This window comes from Pinus tabuliformis, chromosome 6 (assembly GCF_031772625.1).
Source record: "Pinus tabuliformis cultivar Carrire ecotype Pingquan chromosome 6, CPIR1, whole genome shotgun sequence".
In the NCBI taxonomy this organism is placed as follows: domain Eukaryota; kingdom Viridiplantae; phylum Streptophyta; class Pinopsida; order Pinales; family Pinaceae; genus Pinus; species Pinus tabuliformis.
Window position 1 is genome coordinate 1,857,558,364 of NC_142292.1, and position 25,596 is coordinate 1,857,583,959.

General features: G+C 37.0%; 2 pseudogenes; both read right to left on the bottom strand.

The window, feature by feature from the left end:
• Positions 1 to 5,588: 5,588 nt before the first annotated feature.
• LOC149266482 (lysine-specific histone demethylase 1 homolog 3 pseudogene) lies at positions 5,589 to 7,569 on the bottom strand (annotated as a pseudogene).
• A 134-nt stretch (positions 7,570 to 7,703) lies between these two features.
• Positions 7,704 to 8,523, bottom strand: LOC149266483 (lysine-specific histone demethylase 1 homolog 3-like; annotated as a pseudogene).
• Between the last annotated feature and the right edge of the window lie 17,073 nt (positions 8,524 to 25,596).

Below are 25,596 nucleotides of genomic sequence, written 5' to 3' on the forward strand. Positions count from 1 at the left end.
TACACTATAGGATTTGAGGTCTAGTCCTATGGAGCTTTCTTACATTGCATTGCATGCTCTGTGAAAAATATTTGCATTCCTTCGGTCGGAACCTAAAAGAATTTAATTTCGATGAAATCATTTTCTGGAATACATTCCGACACATTTGTCTCAAGGTTTATCCATTTTTCTGTTGGAAATAATACTTGAGAGGGGGGGGGGGTGAATCAGTATTATCTAATTCCTTTTTAATATATTTATACTTTGAATTATTGTATGTCAGTACCATAAAATAATGAGCACGAACAAGAAAAAACAGCTAGTCACACCAAAGAACACCAGATATTAGGTGGAAACCCAATGTGGGTGAAAACCACCTGCTGCAATATGTCTCTATCTTCTTTCAATTAGAAATTCCTTTTACAATGATTTTGTACTGGTGCAGTCCTTTACCATTACGCAGACTGCAACCTGCAGAGAGCTACAACTCTCTCTCTTGGAAGGGAGTTACAACCCCCTACTTCTTTTCTTTCAAGGACCACTTTTCATAAATTTTCAAACTGGATCCATGAACATCAATCAATCATCAAGTATATCTGCATCAACAATCTCCTTTTCCCAATTAGCACTGAATCAAGTAAACACTTCTCTGACAGCTGTACCCAGAACACAGTAACAGTAACCACACACCAAATTCTGAACCCAGAATACTATAGCAATAGACAGAGGCAGCTAGATCATAATTTAAAGATATACGCTACTTCAACAACCTGAAACCTGCGTGCAGATCTATAAAGGATAATTCCTTCTTTCAAATATTCAGACACTAATTTACCCAGATTGTCAGATTTATAGATCAAGCATGCGCCTCATATAACAGATCAAAATCATACAAAGATACTATTATTCAAGCATAAAGATTATGACCCATCAATAGAACTTATCCTTCTTTATGCACTAAGGTTCCTCCTTCATTTAGATCCTGTTGCATTTGACGAATTCTGAAGGCACATTCTAGCTGAGATTTTAAGCTGATAACTTCGTTTCCCTGTTTTTCAATATCTTGGACTAGATCTTTATTCTGCTTCTTTGATTCTTCAAGATCTTCCTTTAGAGAGCGGATCGTGGCTTCAAGACTTTCATAGTAACTGGATCTATCTCTGAGTTTCTTGATGGTTGTGTTCTTTTCATTGACTTCATTTCTTAGAGATGTTGCTTCAACCTGCAACTTTTGATATTTCTCCTTGAATAACTCTCGTTGAGCCTTTTGTCTAGTAACAGCTTCTTTGAGGGCACCACTCTTTATGTTTAGAAGTCTTTCTTGTTCACTAATTTTGTTTGTCAACCTGTTAAATTCTGCTTCTATTTGATATCCTTCTTCCTCACCCATAAGAGCACATTCAGTTGTTTCGTTATCACTTCCATCTTTTCCAAATGGATAGATAGCTAGAACATCAGAGGATAGAAAATTCATACCTGATAGTTCATCTTCATTCTGAAATGATTCTGAATCTGAATCTGAATCTGAAGAGCTTCTTATACCTAATCCCCAATCGATTCTTCCACTGTCATAGTTCTTCTGAGATGTCTTCTTCTTCTTATGAGCTTTCTTCTTTAGCTTCTTTCCCATTGTTCCACGGATCTCCTTCAAGCGATCAAGCTTCTACCAAAGGACTTGCTCTGATACCAATTGTTGGAAATAATACTGAGAGGGGGGGTGAATCAGTATTATCACATCATTTTCTACTAGTTTGTGAATAGACATGGATTAGCTGGATGAGGCTGAGAAGTGCATGGAAAACATCCCAATCCTAATTATTCTAGATAGGAAGGTGAGTCACTTGAAAAAGAAGCAGAGTTAAGATGAAAACATGACCCAAAATAAAATCCAATAAATGGGTATGATTTACTAGTGGCATTTGAAAAGAAAATAGTAGCATCTAAAGAGAATGATGTTTGCCCTTTATATGTATATCACCACTGAACAAATTAGGACTAGGTAATGAACTCTGATTCAATGTTGCGAACATCACAATTGGGATTAAATCAGCGAGGGTATGAAAAAAAAAAGAAAAAGAAAAAAAATGTAAAAATCAGGGTAAATCGGTAAAAATCGACAAAAAATAAGCAAAATAAAAAAAAAAGAACAAAAAAAAAGGAACAAAAAAAAAGAACAAAAAAAAAACAAAAAACAAAAAACAAAACAAAAATCAAGTGATTAAAAAAAAAATTTGGGAAAATGAAAAAAACATTGATTTAGCTGTTTTAGGCAAAAAATTGCGATTTTTTCAAAAAATCATGATTTTTTCAAAAAATCATGATTTTTGTAACACTGCTCCAATTATACTGAGATGCAGATGCAACTGTGGTGATAACTTAATGATTTATCCTGTCATTAAAATGCAAACGTATTGTAAATGACTAAAAGGAATTTCTAGCAGAAAAACAAGATGATGAATTGAATAGCACGACCTTCATTCTCAGGTCAGCTACAGGCTGGGAAGATGAGCTGAAATTCTGAGGCAACAATTCATCTCCACCATGATCAAAGGTGGGTGCATCATTCAATTCAAATATCTCAGAACACATGAAGCTCCAAGGGATGATACACTGGTGTCAATCTTCAAAGTCAATCCAAAATTTTCAACACTGATACCAAGAGGAATTTTTATCAGTTCATTCTCCCCAATATCATCAATTTGATTCAATTCTAAATGTGACTTCAAATGACTACAAGGCTTGGTAGGAGAAAACGGTTCAACGATTGAAGATATAAAATAATTTCCTCTGATATCTTTGCATCCAAAGCTTATTGATGGTCATATTTGAGAATATAAATGAGTTGTTATTACCACATCTTCAGATGTTTTCTCATAATACACCTTAATATCAATATCTAATGAAGCTCTATTTCCTTTTCCAACTGAATTAAATGCATCAAAATATGAAATTGGTATTTTGGAGAGAGGATGTTGCAGATCAATTATTTCTCTAGGTTCTGCTGGTCAAAAATCACTTCTTGCTCCAGATCCTTTCCAACCTAGTTCTGCTTTACTTTGCACTGGATTTATTGAAGGAATAGCTTTGACCTAACAACCACTACAATTGGTGTTTCTAAGTTAGTGCACCATACAATAAGTGGAACATAAGCACTTGTGTAAGGTACAACTGATAAGCGATATGCTAACATGGATAGTGTTGCGTCATAATGACCTCCTTCATCCAGTTCAATAGATTCATTTAAGTCAAAATCAAGTGTTTCTGATGAATCGTTGCTTCCATCATAATTTTCTAGAGGGATGTTCATTGCCATAATTTGGTCAAAAGAATGCAGTTCATCTCACCATGCACTCTGTACTATTGTTTTCAAACAAAATTCTTGATGTTCTACAAATGAGATACAAATGTAATGCTTTGTGGACCTTCATTACCAATATTAGAAGATACCTCTAAAATCTCATTATGTTTGATTTAAACTTTCCTTTCAATGTCACAAATATCAAGAACAATACAAGATCCCATCTCTGTAGTAAAAATTTTCTTGTCATAACTAGTAGTCACACCGATTCCTTTATTTTCTACTTCTCGAGATGCCACAGTCTGCTCTGGTTCCATGCACTCTCCTTTTTCAATCAAAGTTTCCTAACTATCATCCTTATATGTGATTCTCCTGGAAACAAGAAGATGATAATTACCTTTGTGTTCACCCTTCCCTTGGTCTTCATGTTCAATTCCATAGGTAGAATGATGTTCCATGGCATCAAGCACGTCAGTATTTTTATTTTGTTCATAAGACAAACTTATATCCTCTACATATTTATCAGACATCTTATTATAGCCAGACTACTTGTCATGGGCCTCTTATTTTTCCAACCTCATTTTCCACTTGATGTGTATTTTGCACAAAATCATTGTCAAAAAGCCCTGAATGACAATTATTTGGCTCCCTAACATCAGAATCAGAGGCCCCAGTGCATGGAGCATATCCTTCACTTAGCTTTTCTTGGTTTTCATATCCAACCTCTTTTTCCTTTTCCAAGCAATGTTTACTACTTCCTTGGTTGTCTCCTTGTACACTAATGCCCCTAACATGTACCTTTTCTTATTGTAAATTGACTGCATCTTGTATTTGGTGTCCACTAAGTCCCTCTGGTTTGTATTTGCACTCTAGTTCAATTTTTTTTCATAGTCTGAATCAAATCCATCTTTTCCTTTGTTGTACAGTTCTTCAACATCATAACACAACTCATCCTTCTGTTGTTCCCCACCCTTATTTGGAAATGATTGCTCTTGTATGATGTCTTCAATAAGGCCATTTATACCATCTCCTACCATAGAAACATTTTTAGTTTCCAAATCCCTCATAGAGGAATTCAATGCATCCTCCTTTCACCAGTAAATTCGGCATTTTGAAATGTATCCAAGTTGGTTCTAGAATCATCTCGATGATCCATGGAATAGTGATCATTCTTGTCTTTCTTCATATTCAACACATTTTTACCTACTACATCATCACTATGAGGTGAATTGAGTTTGGATGCATAACCTGATAAACCATCATGGGATAAATTCTCTTAGGTTCTCATGAAAGTTGTTACAAAATTTCCTATGACATTTGCATTCTCATATTTTGAGATTTCAATCACAAATATGCTTGCTAGTAAATTCATCGCATGTTCATGTGTGCTATAGATTTTTCGTGAGAATGGATAGAGAAGCCTTAATGGTACCTTTTGAGTTCTCACTAGGTTCAGAGTATTTTTTTCTTTCTATCTCAACGGTCCCCTTTTCCAAGTCTTCATTTCGCTTTTCCCTTTCACCAAGGTCTGAAGGTAAAATTTGAGTTGTATTTCACATTTCCAACCTTTTTTTCACTATTTTCACCATTAATGTTGCACTCCTCAATAGTTATAGCACTTACGGATTTGGTTTGATTTCTCTAGAAATCCTTTGTATTAACCTCTAGATAGGAATTACCATAAAAAAGAATATTTTGTTATTTTATCTTCCCATAGCGCAGATCCTATTTTTCTTGTTATCCAGGAGAAAGCCCATCCTTCCTGGGAATTGCTTTATCTGCATTCAATCCATAATTTACACTTTTGTAGGGCTTCGGGATTTGTTAGGAAGTATTAGTATCAAGTATCAACCTTTGAATGCCAACCCCTCAAGCAATATTTATTCCCTTTCCAGATAATTTTCTAGAGTGTGAGTCTTTCTCACCTGATGTATTTCTACTACAAACTATGCTTTCCCAACCATGGATTCTTCGTGGCTCCCTTATAGAAGTGAACTCTAGACACTTTTGGTTGAAATATTATGCAGTGAACTTGAAAAGAGGACTTCTTACTAACTAAACATACCATATAAAATTGAGTATCTTCTTTTTTGAACTGGACTAGCAACTTTTGCAAATAAATAATGAATCAAATACAAACTTTACTCTTAACTATAAAATCAAGCAACAAACTTCCTTCGTTATTTATCAAAAAAGCATTGTTGGAACATGAATAAAATGATCTATTCATTTAAAACATTTGGAGCATCTAGGATCAACTATATCATTAGAACAATAACATAAGAAAAAAAGAGAAAAAAATAATGACAAGCTATGGTGAAGTTTCAGTGTCTTTACGAGATTTTTGTACTGCAATCATATCAGCTAAAGAAATCAATAGAAATTGTACACAGTGGCACAAGAGTTGTGTCCCATATTTTCCCATGTAATCTTGTTTGCCCCATGCAAAATGAAGAAATATAACATAAAGGTTCATTCTTCACCCATTTTTCTTTCTAATATATTTTCAACAACATCTTTAATGTCCCTTGCAAATCAAGAACTAAATTATATTAAAGTTTGACTTGTTTAGGATGTAGAGGTACTCAAATATAGAGTAATCAAGTACAAACTGAAAACAAATTTATACTAATAAGGTGCACGAGGCTTCATTACACTTTTAAACTTGAAGAATATAGAGATAATAAAAAAAACGTTCCTAAATTCACAAACCATGCCAGCTTAATATGAACTATCAACTCAATTGGAAAATTGGAATTTCTGGAGTGGGAATGAGAGCAAGTTAATGACACATGACAATAGCCATGCAATACTTCTTTTTGAGTTGATTAGAGGAAAATCTATGCATAACAAATTCGAAAGAGAAACAATTTATTTTTCTATAAATAATGGAATGTCACTGATGAAATTTGAAATAAACTCATAATATTACAATGTCATTGCAAAATGAAATGGCAAGGTAATCCTTGATAATTGATTTGAAATCCATTAGATGAACTTGCAATTTTTTTTAGGAAAATGCATTTAGCATGCTAGGATCCATATATTGAGAATGACAAGCCTTTCTTTTGTGCCAACAAAAGAATTCATAGCAACAACATGTAGCTACAACAACTTCTTTTCTAAACATAGAAACCCAGTTGTTGTCTTTGAATTTCAAAACATGTCTCGAAGTAAAGCATATTTTCTCAAAGGATTGTATTCCCCATTAAAATATCCTTTTCAAAGAACATCGAAAATCTCTCTCGCATCAAACCTCCTAAACATGTCCCTCACTTCATTTCTTTCACTATCAGTCTGCCATTGTGCAAAAACCATAGCCTTAGCCTCTTCCATGGAGTCCTCCCTTCTTTCTAGAATGTCAATGCTTCAAACAACTTCTCAAAGACCACTCATCAGTGCACTACCAATAGTATCTGGATGCTCTTTATAGGTTTCCTCCCCAAAAAAGGATAAGAAATTTTCTATAGGCCTACCCAAAACATCGTAGTGCTCTCCATAAGCACCAAAGACAACATAAGAATAAGCACCCCTGCTAAATCGGTCACTACCTCAGTTTGTAGCAACATATGTAATGGGGTCTGGTATAGTATTTTCTCCAAAAAAAAATTAGAGGATCATGACGACATTTTTAGCATGATCAAAGGTTTCTAAATCCTGACCATCTATTACAACCTTTCCAACTACAATAGCAATCAGAACTGGTGCACCAACTATTTTCTTCAGATTCCAAAACATAAAACATGAACCTCATAAATTTGTGCTCTCTACAGTTGCCCCAAAATAATCCACACTCTCATCCAAAAAGACCATCGAGAATCCCATAAATACCTTGTTCAAGACACCAAATCCAAGTTGTTGAATGGAGGCTAATTTCCAATATGGAAGAGCTAGTGAAAACTCTATTGTATTTTCTTTCAAGCAACTAAGGGGTACAATTATTAGAACTAAATCACCAACAACTTTTGATTATTCTCATTGAAAACTTTGACCTCTCTCTCTATTCCACCTTTTGACTCTAGGTCCTTCATAGAGTATGAAATATCTGTTACAACATTACCTGGTTGAATATTAAGACCTTTAGTTAATGCCTCCATAATAATGCTACAACCTCCTTTAATCATACAATGAGCTCCTAAAAATTCTCCATAAGTATCATCCTGATTCCAGCAAGGGAGTGAATCCAAATTAGCAAAATTTCAATCCATAACTCATCTCTCAAGTGGATTGAGGCTTTGTTATTCCATGCTGGAATTATCAGATAAATTTAGTTTATCAGTATGAGATTCCATGTTAATTCCATTTTCCTTAACTACAACTATTAAAACATTACTTTAAGAAATTTCCATTATGCTAGAATCAACTGTTTCACTCAATGCCTCTAAGTCTCCCACTAAGGAATTCAGAATTGTTAAGAAGACCTTTACTACTTGCCAACTCTGAACCAGTTGAGCTTGATCAAGCATTGTGTCACTTTTTTTAGAGCATATTCTAACCCCTCATCCATAGAAATGTGCATTTCTACATCTCCATTCCAAGTAATAAGAATCACCGTATCATAAATGGGATGTTATACTCTACTTCGAGTGCCTCATCAAAGGTGGCAGGAACTTTTAACGAGTCACAGAATCATATAGAGGGAAGTAACTATTTAGCATTGTCAACTCTAGACCAAGCAGTGTACAAAGCAATGCAGATGGATCTAGTTTTCTTTATGTTTCCACATGTGCATCAACACCAGTAATAATGCTAACACCTAGATCCATTGGCACTAAAATTGATGAAAAATCTGTATAAACTCTTCCACCTACCCTATCTCATGCTTCCAAAATAGTTACATGACAATTTAGCCACTGCAAATTCCTAACAACTGCTAGCTCAAAAGGCCCTGAACCAATAACAATTATCCTTTTCTGACTTTCTTAAAAATAATTTCTATCATTTGCCTCTAATGTTGCATTTCACTTGGATTCCTGTTTATCAATTTGTCAGCCCACTTGCAAATCATGCTTATGAAGATTATGCAGAAATTTTGCTTTGTCAATATTACTAAACTCATATTCACCATAAAAAAATTTATCTCGTCCAAAGCATAATGAACTTTGAGTAATGGATCCACTCAAATTTTTACTCCATAATCCCTTCCTGAAAAAACTTCATTTTCATTCCAAACTAGAAATGTCTCTTGTTCCTAGCTTATCATCTTTGTGGGCAACAACACATTGAATTTCCACCTCATTTTTCATAGTAGATCATCTTACAACCTCCATAGTTAAATTCCTTGTTGTATTGGGTACAACCATTGGGGACCTGTCTATAGAAAAATACTACATTCTTCATAGTCCATTTTATCTGATTTTGTTGACCCAGAGCGATTTTCTACAAGTTTGTTTCTCTTCAGATATTCCACATTAAGAAACATTGTTTATTTTTCACATTCTACTTAAATTTGATTCTTCCTAGGTGAAAGGATTTCCTCATAATCCTTAATATGACCAAGAATGAAAGAAACCTCTTCTTCTCCATCAATAACTTTGTGGCCACAATTTTCTGTCTGGATACTCTCTTTTGAAAGATTTAGCTTTGGCTTAAAATCATCTTTCATTTTTGGTTTTTTCACTGCAACATTGACATTTATATACCCCTGCAGTAATAATCATTCATATTGTAAGCCAAAAATTCTCTTCTAATTAGATTTTTTTAAGGTTATAACAGACGCATGGAAATACATTAATGACTACCAAAGATGAAACTCCTTTGAAGCAAGACAAATGAAATAAGTTTATCAAGAATTATATCATAAATCAAAGAAGAAAAGAATTTTTCAAATAACTCATAAGATGACATCAAAAAATCGTAACAACAAATATAGTATATATTCATAGGCTAACCTCTCACAAGTCAATTTTCCAATTGGATGTCTAGCTCACGTGGTTATTCAGGTAACACCCACTTAGTTTATTACACATCTACAAGAGACTAAGACTAACAACATTTCATACTCCATCATCCCATTCATTATGTGATTAAAAGGGGGCTCTAATGTCTATTCAAGGATCATAAAACTCAGTTTTGACCTTCTTCCAATATTTGAATTAGATGCGCCTATCTTTGTTCATGCGGGGGACCCTTAGGACAATCACATAGTTTTTCTCGATGCTCCCATCTACTGGAGGTACCATGTGGCAAGCCAAGTGAAACACCTTCTTTGATTCTAGATCCATGAGACCTCAGTGGATTATATGCTCTTCATGAATGAGTTTCCCACCCTCTTAAGGGGCCCTGTAGAAATATCATCTCAGAGCCTAAGATACTTCACGTCATACCAACAAGAATTTGATTTCGTCTAAGCACCATTAGTGAGATGCCTCTTCCAAGCAACAACACATTTCACAAGTTCATCTAGTCAACCATCTATACAGGATTTCTTCTATAAAACCTTGGATGTTAGTAGAGATGTATATACAATGATTGTTGACTTGGAGGAGGAACATCCTTCTATGTATTCCTCCAAAATACTAGATAATAGCTCCAAGAATTCATGATATTCTCTTCCTTGTACCCTTGTACATGAAATTTCTCCTAAGGTTTTAGCTCTTAATAGTATGTACACATTAGTATTTTTTTTTGATACCCTCTCTTTGGGTGGTTTTCTCTATAACTATACTATTATACATGATGTTTACTCTGTAATTTCTTTGAATCATTGTATTCTTGAAAAAGAGGATAAATGAAACTTCAATTTTAAATTTGTGATCTCTTTCCATTACCTCGTGATTTATTTCTCAAACTCTTATTGTAGGAAAGAAAGAATTTAAGAGTTCAAACGTATAATACAACTTTCAAAAAGCATGAAGTTATGGGATGGACAAAAGTCGAACACCTTGAGAAGGTGGAGTCCTATGTGTGGAAAGCTTCACTTGGAAGAAAATGTAGGAAAAGGAGATAGAGTCTCTGAAGGAAGCAAAGAATGGTTAGTGAAGGCAACATAATCCAGTAGCTTGAGGATGGAAGATTGTCAAGATAAAGGCACGGTCTATTTTCAAAAATAAAATTTGAGCCCCCACTTTGATAGATGTTAAAAGCGAACTAAAAATGTGGACTCATTTAATGCATGTTATTAGAATGTGCAAGAGATCAATATTGTAGATGTGAAAGAGAATTCAAATGGAAACACAAAGTAGTACATGTCTACTTAGCAAAGACCAAGATATGTCTCAATGCTAGGATATTAAAGTATCAAGAAGCATAGAGCCATAGTCACTAGGTTCAAGAGGAGCCGTGAGCATTGTTTTCTATGGATTTTTCACAAAAGCCTCTTGTCTCAACATACTCCACCTAATAACAACCAAGATCAAGCAAAGAAATGAAAGTGTACTCCCTATTTCTATGTCGCATACAACACCTTTTCTCAAGAAGGATCTTGATGGACACACAATACCGGTTGGCTACCCACACAGTATCGGGTTGGAAAGTAATTACAAATTAAAATTCTCGCATCTCTCAGGAATCTCTACCAGTAATGCATTTTATGAGAAGTTTATGAACTTGAGGAAAAATATTTTACACAAATTGGGAGCAATGATACCTTCAAGATGATTGGAGGAAAGGTCCAAGTACCGAGGCTAGGTTATCCATCTCTGCAAGATTTCCTAGCGAAGATAGATTACCTATAATAAATATGTTATTTCTCAAATCCAAAAACAATAAAGGATTTTCTAGATTTGGAAAAGAAGATTGTAAGAGACTGTCAGTGAGATTGTTGTTGCTCAAATCTAAATGAGTGAGCCTTTTTGGATTTCCAAGCATTATAGGAATGGTGCCCATCAGTTTGTTATGTTTTAAACTAAGCTTCACAATGCCTAAAATCCTTCCTAACCCCATAGGATTACTACTAGAAAACTGGTTATGAGAAAAAAATAGACCTTGAAGGTTTTGGAGTCTCTTCAAATAAAGTAAAATGGGCCCACTAAGAAAATTGAAGGACAAATCCAGCAAAGTCAGATTTGCAAGCCAAGAAATTTTACGAGGAACATGACCAGTAAGTAGGCTCCCTTGTAAATTTAAATAAACTATCACACTGCAATTCCCAATCTGCTAAGGAATGTTCCCAGTAAAATTGTTCCACGAAAGGTCTAATAGTCCATGGTGTTGTGTAAACTTGGAATTAGGTAATGGGAATATTTCCTTGTATCTAACAAAAATTTCACCTCGAATGGAACCATAAAGCTTGTTATGAGAAAGGAAAAGGTTATCCAAAATTTCTAGCTGCCCAATCTTTCTTGGGTTGTGCCAAACAAATCATTAATTCCCAAATCAACAGCCACAATATTGACACAGTAAAAAATTTGAGGAGGAATTTTGCTTGAGCCTATTTCCATGAAGTGATAAATTTGTTAAATTCTTGATTTTTGCAACATCTTTAGGAATAATTATTTGTAAATAATTGTTATCAAGGTGAAACCTTTGGATATTAGTCACAATAGACATGGATGGAGAGAACCCACCCACAAGGAAGTTATTTATGAGTGATATTCCAAGCCTAGTCTATGAAATCCAAAGTTCATCTGGTAATTTTTCAAAGAAATTATTGTGTGACATGTCTAAGGTGACCAAACACAGACTTGAAAGATAGCTAGGGATTCCACCAAAAAAATTGCTCCCATCCAATAACATGATTGTAAAGTTCATGCACTCTCGAAAAGTGACCTCTGTGATAGTTGTAAATTGATTCAGTGAAAAAGAGAGAGAGAGTCTAGGCTCTTGGAATTATAAAGATATAATGTTATTGATCCATAAAGACTATTAGCATCAATTCCCAATGTTCTGAGAGATGAAAAGTTGCCTAGTTCTCGAGGTAAGCGGCCTTCAAACTAGTTTTTGGATAACCTTATAGAAGTTACTCTTCTCAACCCACCAAGCCAGGATGGAAGGGGCCCTGTCAGAAGATTTTCCTCAACATTAAAACTCTAAATTGACTCTATATTTTTGAAATCATCGGGGAGAAGCCCAATTAGTGCATTGAATAACAAATCTAGCACCTGGAATTTTCTACAATTAGCAATTGTGTTTGGAGTCCACCCACTTAGTCCATTAATCACAATAATTAGATATAGAAGGTTGTACAAACTACCAATGTTGTCTGGTAATGATCCTTCAAGGTTATTCTATAAGAGGTCAAGTTTCGTCAGAGATTTAAGGTGTCCAATTTCTGAGAGAATGTGCCAAGTGAACTTACAACCTTGAAAATATAATATATTAAGCTTAATAATTTTTCCAATTTTAGCTGGTATTTCATCACTAAATGAGATTGATCCTATCCATAGATTGACTAATTCTCCATGCCCCCACTTTCCTTTGGCAGCAATCCAGATAATCCATTATAACTAAGATCCAGAGTGACTAAATTAGTAATATGGTCGAACTGAATAGGGAAAACTCCAAAGAAGGAATTTTCAATGGCATCTAGATACAACAATTTTAAGAAATTCGCCATCGAGGGGGGAGGGAGGAATTCTACCAGAAAATATATTGAAAATGAGATCAAGATGCTTCAAATTTTCAAGATTTTTGAGCTTGGTAGGAAAGTTACCGGAGAATGGATTAAAATTTAAAATAAACTGACAAGATTAGCAATCTGAGGGTGCAACATACCATATAGATCATTGATGCTTAAGTCTAGATATTATGGTTTTGGAAGACCCCAAAGTTGTGAAGGTGGTTTCTCTGTCAGTGCAGTATTGCTCAAATTCACAATCTACAAAAATGCCAGGTTTCCTATTGCAGGGGATATGGTTCCCCGTAGAGCTATGAAGGATAAATCTAGGGAGAAAACACTTCCCTATATACATTGTATACCCGTCCATGCACAACGAGAGGAGTCTACTTCTAGCCAGTCAATGAGGACAGTTTCATTTGTGAAGCATTTTTTCAGGCTTGTCAAAGTTTTAATGTCTTGAGAATAACCTCTGCTAATGAATGATCTGCACGAAAATATAAAAAATAAAATCCATATGAATTCTCGAGGGTCAGTTGTGAGGAAAATATTAGGCATTGTGCATACACCACTGACCCATGCCATTTGAACAAAATTGTAGTACGACCTATGAAAATATACACCGAGTTTAAACATATGGAGAGTTATTTCAGTGATGTAAGCTTTTCCAAACTTATAGGAAGCACAATTATACTTTCATAAGAGCCCAAATGGTGTTCTTGGAGACAATTCAAGTAACAGAGAGAGAGAAAGGAAACTAGAAGGCCAAGTTTAGGTACTCAAAGTAAACCCTGCCCACTTCTAATATTCGTACATGTTGTCATCGAAGAGAGCACATGTCAATTGTATCTAGAACGAAAACACCTCCACATTAAGCCATTAAGAAACTATTTTGATTGCTTTTTTAACATGGCCATTACGTCCCTAACTATTAGTTGTCTCTTAACTATTAACTATTAATCCAATGGTCTAAAAATCTTTCATCGTCTACCATTCCATCTGATGGTGCAGAATAGTACACAGTGGCATTCGGGGAATTGTTCTCAAAGGGAACACCTTTTGGAATAAATATTATTCTCAAGCTAAAGCACCAAGCTGGTGAAGAATACCTCTTGAGCTACCATAGCTCAATAGACTCAAGACTCTTATTTTGCGAAGGTAAAGTGGTGAAGCCTTTTTCAGAGTTGAATAATAGAATTGTTTTCCAAAATAATCACAAAGCGTTGGAGATGTTTCTCCATTTTATGCATAGATCAGGAGACCATTATTTTTCTAATAAAAGGAAAGTGATAAAATCCCAAAAAAATAGACAGAAGAAGAAAATAAAAACAATATGAAAAGAAAATATCTTGTGCAAAGTGGATTCTTTTCTTTTTTGTGGTCAAAACAATATTGAAGTAGAGTGTTGAGCAGAAAAAAAGCCAAATATTTTGAGAAGGTGAATTCTAGTGTGTAGAAATCTTTCGTGTGAAGTAGCTATAAGTGAAGGAGATAGTATGTGAAAGAAGAAAAGTATTTTGAGGGAAGAAGGTAGAATCAAACAACATAAGGATGATGTAGAGTATCCAGTTAAGGCATGATAGAGTTTTCAAAAAAAAAAAAAATCCAATTCCTCACTCTGATGCCTGTTAGAAGCAAACTAAAAAGTCAGACTCATTTAATGCATGAGGTCACAATGTGCAACAAAGAAATAGTTAAAATGTGGACGAACATTAAGATGGAAACACTTATGTAATACATTTCCACTTACCAAAGATCATGAGAAGTCTCAGAGAGCATGAGATAAACAACAATTCCATTTCTACTTTGATTTGGTCAATATATGTACATAGTTACCTAATACTCGTCATATTTCTAATTTATCTTATATATATATGCTATAAAAGATGAAACAAATCAGTAACACTTATGTAAAATGAGAAAAGTGATAGATCTATGGCTACGGTTAGGTAGATCTCAAAGAAATGTGGTAGAATCAGATTTCTGCAGGGTCAATATGCCTCATGGCTATGCCCTAACCATATCCATGATTTCTATCCACTTAAGTAAGCATTTACAAGGCTGATTAATATTCTTCACAAGCTAAGGCACCATGCTAGTGAAGAATAATTCCTGAGCTACCATAGCTCAACAGACTCAAGACTCTTATTTTGTGAAGGTAAATTGGTTAAGCCTTTTTTAGTGTTAAACAATAGAGTAATTTTCTAGAAAAATCACCAAAAATTGAAGATGATTCTCCAAGTGAAGCATAGATTAGGAGTCCATTGTTTTGCTAATCAAAGGAAAGTGCTAAAACCCCCAAAAAATAGACAACAAAAGAAAATCAAAATAATATGAAAAGAAAATCTCCTATGCAAAGTGGATTCTTTTCTTCTTTGTGGTCCCAATAAAATTGAAGTACAATGATGAGCTGAACAAAAGCCAAACATCTTGAGAAGGTGAAGTGCAATGTGTAGAAACCTTCAATTTGAAGTAGTTATAAGTGAAGGAGATAGAGTCTCTAAAGGAAGAAAAGTATTGTGATGGAAGAAGGCATAATAAAATAGCTTAAGGATAGTGTAGAGTATCCAGTTAAGGGATAATAGACTTTTTAAAACAAAATCCAAGTCCTCACTCCGATGCCTGTTAAAAGCGAACTAAAAATGCATACTCATTTAATGCATGAGGTTACAATGTGCAAGAGAGCAATAATGCAGATGTGGAAGAACATTCAAATGGAAAAAATTATGTAATACACGTTTAATTAGTAGAGACTGTGAGAAGTCTCAGAGAGCATGAGATAAACAAAAATTCCATTTCTACTTTGATTTGGTCGATATCGGTAGATAGTTACCCAATACTCATCTTATTTTTGTTTTCTCTTATATATATGCTATAAAAGATGAAAAAAATTATTAACACTTATGTACAATGAGAAAAGTGATAGGTCTATGGCTAGGGTTTGAGCTGATCTCAAATAAATGTGGTAGAATCATACTTTTGCAAGGTCAATATGCCTAGTTCCTATGGCCTGACAATCTCCATGCTCGCTCTTCGTTGCAACCCTATTTTTCCCACCGCTCAAATGAAAAAAATCTTGAGGAAAACATCGACTTCACTGAGGATCTACTTGAAGGCTGCATCATCTACTCTAGCCCACTAAATCCCTCACCATCTACAAAATCTACTAGCACATCACATCATGATGACAGTATGACACTCTTGATAATCCTAGTGGAAAACAAAAATGAGGTTTGGGGGGTTTAGAAAGGACATACAATCCTTCACTATCGTTCCTTCACATGTCATGATTATTGGCACTCCTAACAAGATGGAAATTTCCTTGGAAATCAAATAGACCCTCCTCAACCCGAAAATGGTTAGGTAGTTACACCTCTTGTTAAACCCACTCCATTATAAAAAAAATACTATTATTCAGAATTTTGAAAAAATAAGTAACGCAAAAAAAAGTGCACTAAAGAAAAAAGAAATATATTTTAAACAATGTCAGATGTGAAAAACAAACCTTCTTTTCATCTAGAAAGTTCCCTTCATCCTTCTAAGAAAATCCACAGTGCGTGAGAGCACAAGCATTCTGGGGATCAAGCGCAATAACATTAGCAAAGAATTCAAATGCCTGCAGAATGAGACCTTGCATTTGGAGATATTTTCATCGAGATTGGTAGGTGTTGTTTCTAGAATAATTCCATAGAGACCAAGTGAATTGCAAATTTATTCAATGATCACATTATATTGGCATAATATAGTGTACCCTTTCCTTAAAACCTTCTAATTGACGAGGACGAATGGGAGGAGGCAGGAATAGGAGTATAAGTAGAAGTAGGGCTTGTACTAGAATTTTTGCTCATTGAATTATGGCTCATTGAAGGATGAATCATTGCTCCATTCACATTATAAGGAAATGTCCTACTTGGGTGCTCATTGTCGTCTACAACATCTCCCAACACCCTTCCAACATTCAATATTTGAGACTAAGGAGATTGAGTGACATGAGGTTCTGTCCATTCCATAACTAGACCCATTCCACTCTTCAACGCCCCCATGTTTCCATGCTTCTCCACTTCACAACACTACTCCGTCAAAGTAAAAATTAAATTTCCAATGTTTACAAAGTTATTTCAAAAATCCAATCGTATACAGAAAGAAAATATGTAACAACCCTCATGAAAATTCCATGTAATAAATGTTAAAGACAATAACCACGGATGACTGGGACACTTATGCCAAGCTGAATGATGACCAAGGCATCCTGGGGGGTGTTCATTTGGTTGTTTATGGCTAAGGAAATTAGCAAAGGAAATCACTAAGGCATTAAAAAGAATTTTGGCACATTTGTTTATGAAAATATGGAAATTAAGAGAAAAGGAGGTGAAAGGCCACAGGTTGCATGTGAGGAGGAAAATGAAGGAAAATAATGGAAAATGAAGAAAGTAGAGGCCTCATTCATAAAAAGGCTTCTAAGGATCAATTCGTAACCTTTTGTTAGTTTAGATTTGGAGCTCTCCCATTAATCTCTCTCTCTCTCTCATACTCTTAGAAAGGAAAAGAAGGCAAGAGGAAGCTAAGATCAAGTAGGGAAAAGCAGGATCAAACACATACAACTAGCTTCATTGTAGGTATCAACTTCCATGTGTATTTTCCTTGCTAGATTTTGCATGCATGGGATTTCATGTGTTTCTTTTCTACCATGGAATGGGTTTTGCCAGGTGCCACATTATTTTTAGCCTAGCCTTGCTATTTCCTGATAGCTTTGGTGAGATGGGTTACCTCATGCGGTTTATGTGGGATGGTCAGATTGGATTCGAAGATGAGTGGGGTGGATCTCCGAATTGACAAACACATGGTGGTAGTGGTCCCTAAAATGGATTGAGGATGAACAAAGCCATTGGCCTAATAACCCCTGAACCAGACTGTGGGTTGCAGTAAAGCCAAATTGTGTGCCTTGGTGGGTCTAAGAATCCTTGGGGGTGAATGGCGGGATATACGGTAAAGCCAAGAGGTGGATTTTTCTCTATTGGTCCTAGTGATTCTGGGATGGAATGCATGGTAAATCTTGGAGCGTATGTCTCGGTGTAGAGCCTAGTGATCCCTAGATCATACTGTGGATGTATGGTAAAGCCTGAGAGACTAGGAGGCACTCAAATTCCTCACGGTGTATGTAAAGAACTCTGGTAGAATCCACATTTATTAGCGTTTTTGATGTGTTCTATGTGTCCCACATTCATTCTTGGAAAATGGCACGGGGGTTATTGGCTGAAGATAGACTTGGATCATCCAATCTATGGTCGGGTGGAACATGGTAGTCCCATCTCCAATCTGTTCATTACTTTGTTCATGAGAAATTCATTCCAATAGTTTTCATGTGTAAATGTATTGGTGTATATATGGATTTTGATGGCTGATATTTTATTGTAATTTTGTTCCTATTATGTTGGTTATATGTTCATTTTATGGCACCAACTATGTTTGGCCCTCAACATGTTTTACTTGTATTTGAATGGATATTGTATCTATGACCTAATAAGTGATAAAGCAGCAAATGACATGAGGAAACAGTGGTTCATGGTGATTCTAAGATAAGTAAGAGATCCCTACACTTAACTTTGTGGTTTACGCCTATAGGTTACATGTCAATGATATGTTTGATCAAAATGTCTGTCATGGCTAGTAGGGGTCTGGTTAAGTCCTTGACCAAATATTTACTTTTGCATCATTGTTTCCCTATAATTTACTTAATTATGAACTTTCATTCCATTATGGGCAGTGGCCTCGGCTCTTGGCCTGAAAAGCGGCTCATATCCTAGAGTCACTCGCACCGAACTAGCAAGTTTCGTCCATAGTCACTGACATGAAAACATATGAGGGTGACTTTAGGTATCTATTTTCTCCTTTTCCCATAGCATGAGAGCGACTGAGCCTTAGACTATGCAAAATAGCAGTGGGGCCCAAGGACATATTGTCTGAGTGGGTGACTTGTCTCTTGAGGGTTCTGCTGATGGTATTGGATGACTGTATGTTATGTTCCACAGATTCCACTTCCTTAAGGTCATCTAGGAGGTTGAATCTAATCATAGTAGCCTCTCATCTCATGTTTGCCCCAGTTCGCATGGTTACTTGGGTGGATGTGGGAGGAGGATGTTACAGAGTGGTAATAAGGCATGGTTCAACTCTCAGACTGAATGGGTTGATTGTGTGTTGCTAATGCATGCATGTCAATTGCATGTGTATCTCTTACACTTATATACTCGTTGCATTTGCTTGATGATGGATTAGGGTTGTAGTATGGTTATCATGGAGAATTTGATGTTGATTTCATGAAGATTAATTGACATGGGTATGTGACTCATTGTATATGGTTATTTTTCGCTTACATGTTGATTTTATGTCCCTTACTTACATCCTTGTATGTTAGGTTACATTTTGAATATTTTGATTACATGCATCAATCTTGTAGGTTGATTAAAAGAACTGCTCGATTATGTTCAACTACATGCGTTTATGTGTATTTGTAGTTGGTTAGGCATTGCTTATGCATATTGTTGGTTGCATGTAGAAATGTGTTCAATGGGGTAATCGTTGTTGTCATGCATGAGGTCATAGCATGCATTATTGATATGGCCTTTCATTGATGATTGGATCCTAGTTAGAGTGATTTTTATGTGTTGATTCATTTATTTATGCATGTCTATACACTATTATGATTATGTTTTACATGTATCAAATTGACTTGGTGATCTTGTAGACAAGGTATCCTCCCCAAGCTATGCCAAGGTACGTTAATTTCTTATTATTTGGTTTATCTGACATATTATGCATTGCAGAAAGAAAGAGATCAAATGGCTAGCAAAGTGGTAGACTATGTAGAATCTCCCTATGCATCAGATGAGAAACGTGGTGTGGGGCATACTTCTGATTTGGCTGATACACTAGGGAGCTTGAAGGAAGAGATAAGGAGTTGTAAGGAAGATAACGATCAGATCATACATGCACAACAGAAGTAAGAGGAGGTTAATTCTATACTTCTTGTTTGTGGGAATTGCAGCGATAAGGACCACCTCAGGTCAGCCATGCACATGAGGATGGGACTAATGGATCATATGGAATTAGATCTCATGGTAAGAAAAGGTCAAATAGATATGACATAGGGAGGGATGGCATGTTATTGGAAACTCCAGAAAGGAGGAACAATGAGTATAGGTATTATTCTAGCTCTGGTTCTCATAAACATCATGATCATTGTCGCCATCATCCTTACAGGAAGAATGATAGGCGGTACTTACCGCATGGATTCAAGAAAGAAAAACCACCTACTTTTGATGGAGATGTGAAGAAGCTGGAAGATGCAGAGGCTTGGAGACTTGGAATGAACAAATTCTTCAAGTTTCACAATTACACAGATAACATGAAGGCCAGAGTAATGATCTTCAGCTTGAAAGGTAAAGCACATTCTTCGTTAGTGCAGTTGCCTAAATTTATGAAGAAGTGAGTTAATCATTGGTCAAGAGCCTGCACATTTGACTTAAATGGTATTCCTATAGTAGCCCATTTGAATGTATTACCATTGGGTTCATACAATATGTTATTGGACATGGATTGGTTGTATCTTCATAAAACCAAGGTTGACTATTATGAAAAGGATATTGAGTGTGTTGATGACAATTGGGAACCAAGAGTCTTGCAAGGTAAGAAGAAAGCCATGTCAGTTAGGATGGTGACAACTATGGAAGAAAAGCATAGCCGCATAAAAGGGTGCAAGCTATTTGCAATACACATTTCTAGTGATAAAGGTAAGGAGGCTGAAGATGCAGATGTGTTGAACATGTACCCATTGTTGCAACAGTTTTGAGATGTATTCCCCGAGGACATTACAAAGTTTCCACCTCTTAGGGAGGTAGAATTTTCAATTGAGTTAGTGTCAGGGGTAGCTCCAACATCGAAAGAACCTTATAGGATGAGTATGCATGAGTTGGCTTAGTTAAAATTGCAACTAGTGGAAATGTTGGAAAAGGGATACATTAGGCCAAGTGTATCACGTTGGGGCACACCGGTCTTGTTTATGAGGAAAAAAAATGGTACCCTCAGATTATGCATTGATTACAGGAAGTTGAATAAAGTGACTATCAAGAACATATACCCTTTGCCAAGGATTGATGAATTGTTTGATCAGTTGAAGGGAGAAGCAGTGTTCTCGGAGATTGACTTGAGATTCGGATACCATCAGGTATGCATCAAAGAGGAGGACATATAGAAGACTACATTCAGGAACATGTATGGGCATTATGAGTTTGTTGTGGTTCCATTTGGCATAACTAATGCTCCAGCTACATTCATGTGTTTGATGAATAGTGTGTTGCATCCATATTTGGATAAGTTTGTTATTGTGTTCATTGGTGATATACTGGTATATTCTAAAAATGAGGATGTTATAGAAATTTTTGTGCCTTACAGCATTGAGCATGAAATGTCCATAATCTAAGGGATCCAAAGTCCCTAAACATGTTGTTCCTACCACTAGAGGAACAAGGCTAACAAACCACAGCAATTCACAGAAGTTCTCCACCTGAAACTGCTCAAAAACAAGTCAATTCAGGATCATGTCAACTGCTCCACTGGATATCTGCGCTGAATGTCAATGGCTCCACTGGCTTCCTGCGTTGAATGTCAAAGCCAACACTGGCTACCTGCGCTGAGCGGGAGAGGACATGTGGCAGGCTCATTTCTCAAGGTGTCAAAACCCAGGAAGCTTCCAAAATGACACTTGCCTCAGGGAATTCGACTGGTGATGAGTAAGAGGTTCCAAATCTCCAAGTGGAATCAAGAACTGACAGAGGGAGAGGACACTAGTCAAATCTCAAGCTGACTCATCCTCTCTCCAAAACATCTATATATAGATCTCTCCTCCATGAGATCTAGAGGCTGGAATTTTGTTATTGCAAAGAATTGTTGTTGGTTTGAGACTGGAATCATTGGGTGCTTAATGCTTTGAAGGGAGGTGAAGATAGGAATTCCATTCTGCTGGGAAGGAGATGCTGGATTGGAGCCCTCTGGGTTGTATCTCTTCCTGAACCTTGTTATTCATCAATAAAGCTATCTTGGTTTTCTCCTATATACTGATGTATCTTTGATGTATGATTGCATTAGTGTATTTGGTTTATTTCTAATCCTGAATCAGTTATGAATATGAATATCTGTCTTTGTGTAGTGTTCTTCTCTTGTCGCAAGTAGCTGTTCTCTTGTCGCAAGTAGTTGTTCTCTTGTGATCTTGCAGGAACCTGTTGAAGCTGGGCGAGTGAGAAGGCAAGTAGCTATGAACACCCAAAGAGGAGAGAGACCGGATCAAGGGACAAACGGAAGACACCAGTTAGTCCATCTATCTCTCTTCATTTTTAATTCATAAAGGAAGAATACTAGAATAGTTGTCTCTGTTTGTTGCTAAGGCACTGTCACACCTTAGGTGGATAGGATCGTCCTGCCTAGGCATTTTTCCCCACAACAAATTGGCGACTCCACTGGGGAGATTTGTTTTAGTCATTTTATTTGTGTTTCTATCATTGTTTGTTTCATAGACTCAACAGCAACAATCGAACTGCTTCTGCCATTCTCGGTTGCAAAGTAGACAGTTGCTACCTTGATCCAATCACTGGATTTGTCTATGGTCTGAACAATGGATTCATAAATGATTTGATGATCCTTTGTGATAGATCTTAGTACCCCCTCAAAGCATCCCTTTGATTATACCTTGCTTGTGTTTCTGATTTGGCCTGAAACCGTTGATTATTGAGCAATCTGTGACCCAAAACCCAGTGAGAAACGAGAGTTTCTCCTTCAGTGCAACTGCTGTGAAGGCATTCTGCATTTCAACGCAGGTCCCGTGAAGGCTACCTGCGTTGAATTTCAAAACCATAGTGTTGAGGTTGCGCTGAACCAGTCTTGCCTTGTGCAGCTGGGGTTCTCTGCTCTCTGTTGCCCTGTTTTGATCTCTATTTTTGCAGCCTGTAACCAGCATAGGTACCAGTCTAATAACTCCTTTTCTTTGTTTAGATTCTGCCTCCTTTTGTATAAAAAGACTGTGAGTGTTTTTATGTGTTTGTGGCATCATTTATAGTTTTCCTTTGCATGAGTGAAATAATCATCCTGTAGCCCTTGATTCAGATCTGTTGATTGTGATCTTAGGAGAGAGTTCATTGGCTGTTTACAGTTGATTATACATTTGCTTTTGCTTATTGGTTTGAGTTTGTCTCTTTTAAGTGTCGAAACAAGCTGTTTATTTCGAAAGTCGCAAAGTGTTGTAATCTCTTCTACCCTTGTTGATTTCGAAAAAGTAAACTTGTTTGTACTTGTCATTTAAAAGCAAATTCAAAGTTGTACAAAAAGCTTTCTTTGTAGGCATCAATACTAAGAAAGCGGAAAACAAACACCTGCATTGTGCATTTGCATTTTGATAAGTTTGCATGCTTGATTTAGGAACAGTGCATTAGAGTGTGCTGATTGCTCTTTGAGAAAAGATGGTGTCTTTCTTTTCCCTTAGTAGCTAGGATTTTCAAAGTTGAAAGATATAAAGCTTGCTTATCATCTTAGACTGCATTTAGGAATTGTACCATACATATCGTGGTGATCCAGAAAGGCAAACTTCTAAAAAGATCAACTTAAAATAAATTGAATGAACTTAACAACGCTTTGCAACATAACGCACAACATAGAGGTCTAGGCTAGAGACGTGTTCCGGCATCGTTAAGCCTGGTGACTGTCGATCTTGTGGAAGGTGGGTGATTCCTCCTGAGGGACGATAGCGCCAGTACGGATTGTGCTCCCACGTACCGTCGCGTATATATTGGGAGACCCCTATAGGAATAAAACCTTTATCCTTAGGAAGCCGTGTCGGCCGCCCTACTGATCGCAATGCACTGAACACAGCATTCAGGAAGATCGACCGCCCGTACCCTAAAAAGTATTCTGCGGTTTTGCGAAAATTTTGGCACACCCTCTGCCTAGAACTCCAGAGCAGTTTCTTTTGGCCTTTTTCAGACTCTATAACAGAAAAAGTCCATCCGAGCATTTGTCACTTCGGGCTCATTAAAACATCGAAGGAGACTAGAGTCATCTTTAGCTTTTTCTCGACTCTTTAAAAGTGAAAAAGCAAGTTGTGTCTAAAGCGTCGTTAACAATTTATTTTAAACGAAACAATCACCCTTTATTCCCGTGTTGATCTTTAGGTTGAAAAGATGGAGCCCACCAACCAAGAAATTCCCCTTGGTGGAAATCCTAGTCCCTTCTCCTCTTGGGGAGATGTTGGTGCGCCCCACATGGCCACATTGTCGCTTCCAGGGCTGACAATTGGCCTACCAGTCTGGCTCTTTTCAACCAATGTCGTTCAGAACACCACCATTCCTGAACAGTCGAGTCAACAGTTAGACCAGACCAGAGTTTCCCACCAGCCTTCTACTTCATCTTCCTCTCCTCCTTCCTCTTCGCTTGACAGAACCGGTAAAACAAAAAACCGAGTTCCTAAGGAGAAGAAGGAGAAGAAGAAGAAGGAGCCAAAGGCGACTGGGGGCAAACAAGTGTCATCTGACAAAAATCCACACACAGCACTGGCAAGGCCTAAATCGCCATGTGTCATATGCAAGGGAGACCACTTCCACAGAGATTGTCCCTGCATCCCTTGGATACTAAGGGACTGGTCTCCCCGTTTGCACAATTCGGTAGCGTCGACCTCTGATAGTCATGTTGACTGCTCACCGTCAACTAGTGGAAGTGAGGCCACAGGACAGAGAGGGAAAGCTAGATTTCCCTGCAAACTGTGTGAAGGTGATCACGCCATCCACCGTTGTCCCTTCTTAGACGAGGCAAAAAGAGTTCTGGAAGATCGCCTGATTTTACGAGCGCAACTTCCTCCTGGATATCAAAGACTCCTGCCAAGTCCTTCGCTAGTTGAGAACCCGGCTGGCCCGCTCAGGTGGTCAGCTGAAGCACCTGTCATTGAAGATGAACCGTCTGAATCCATACCTGACGAAAGTCTAAAGGTTGAAACGGCAGTTGACCCGGTTTTGCCTTCAGAGGCTCTATCTTCGAATGATACCATCACAGAGGAGAATAAAGACGACACCGTCCAAATTCTCTTCATCAACACTGACTCTGATGAACAAGGGGGCAATGCCCCCATTCCTTTATCGCAGGAAGGAATTTCGTCAGAGCGATATCCGGCCATCTATTCGGTCCCACCGCCAAGCAACCTAGTTGTCTCGTTCGACTGGAACCAACTAGGCAGACCCCGCTTGCCAGCTAGCATACCATTCAGAATTATCGTCCAAATATACAGAATGGTAATGGCTGGCACAGTTATTGATGAAGGGGCATTTGTGAGTATCCTTTCCTCTATTGCTTGGAAAGCGCTTGGTTCGCCAACGCTTTTGCCTGAAATGAGAAATCTATCAGGCTTTGATAAAGGAACCAATCGACCTTTAGGGATCCTCCCCAATGTGCCCATAACATTGAAAGGGAAGACCGTTCAAATGAACATGATGGTCGTTCAAGGACCCTTGGATTATAACCTACTCCTTGGACGAGACTATATATATTGCATGGGAGCCATCGTCTCATCACTCTTTAGAGTAATGTGTTTTCCACATGAAGGAAGAATGGTCAAGCTCGTGGACCAACTTTCATTCCCCGGATCACGCATCGCAAATAGTCATGAACCACCCCTAAATGGTCTATTCATGCAAGAAGTGTCTCAACCCACGGTCCGTCCTCCTGATGAGCGCGAGTAATCCGGGAGGATATGACTGGAACCCAGGGGGCATGCGTCCTAGTCTGCTTCGGC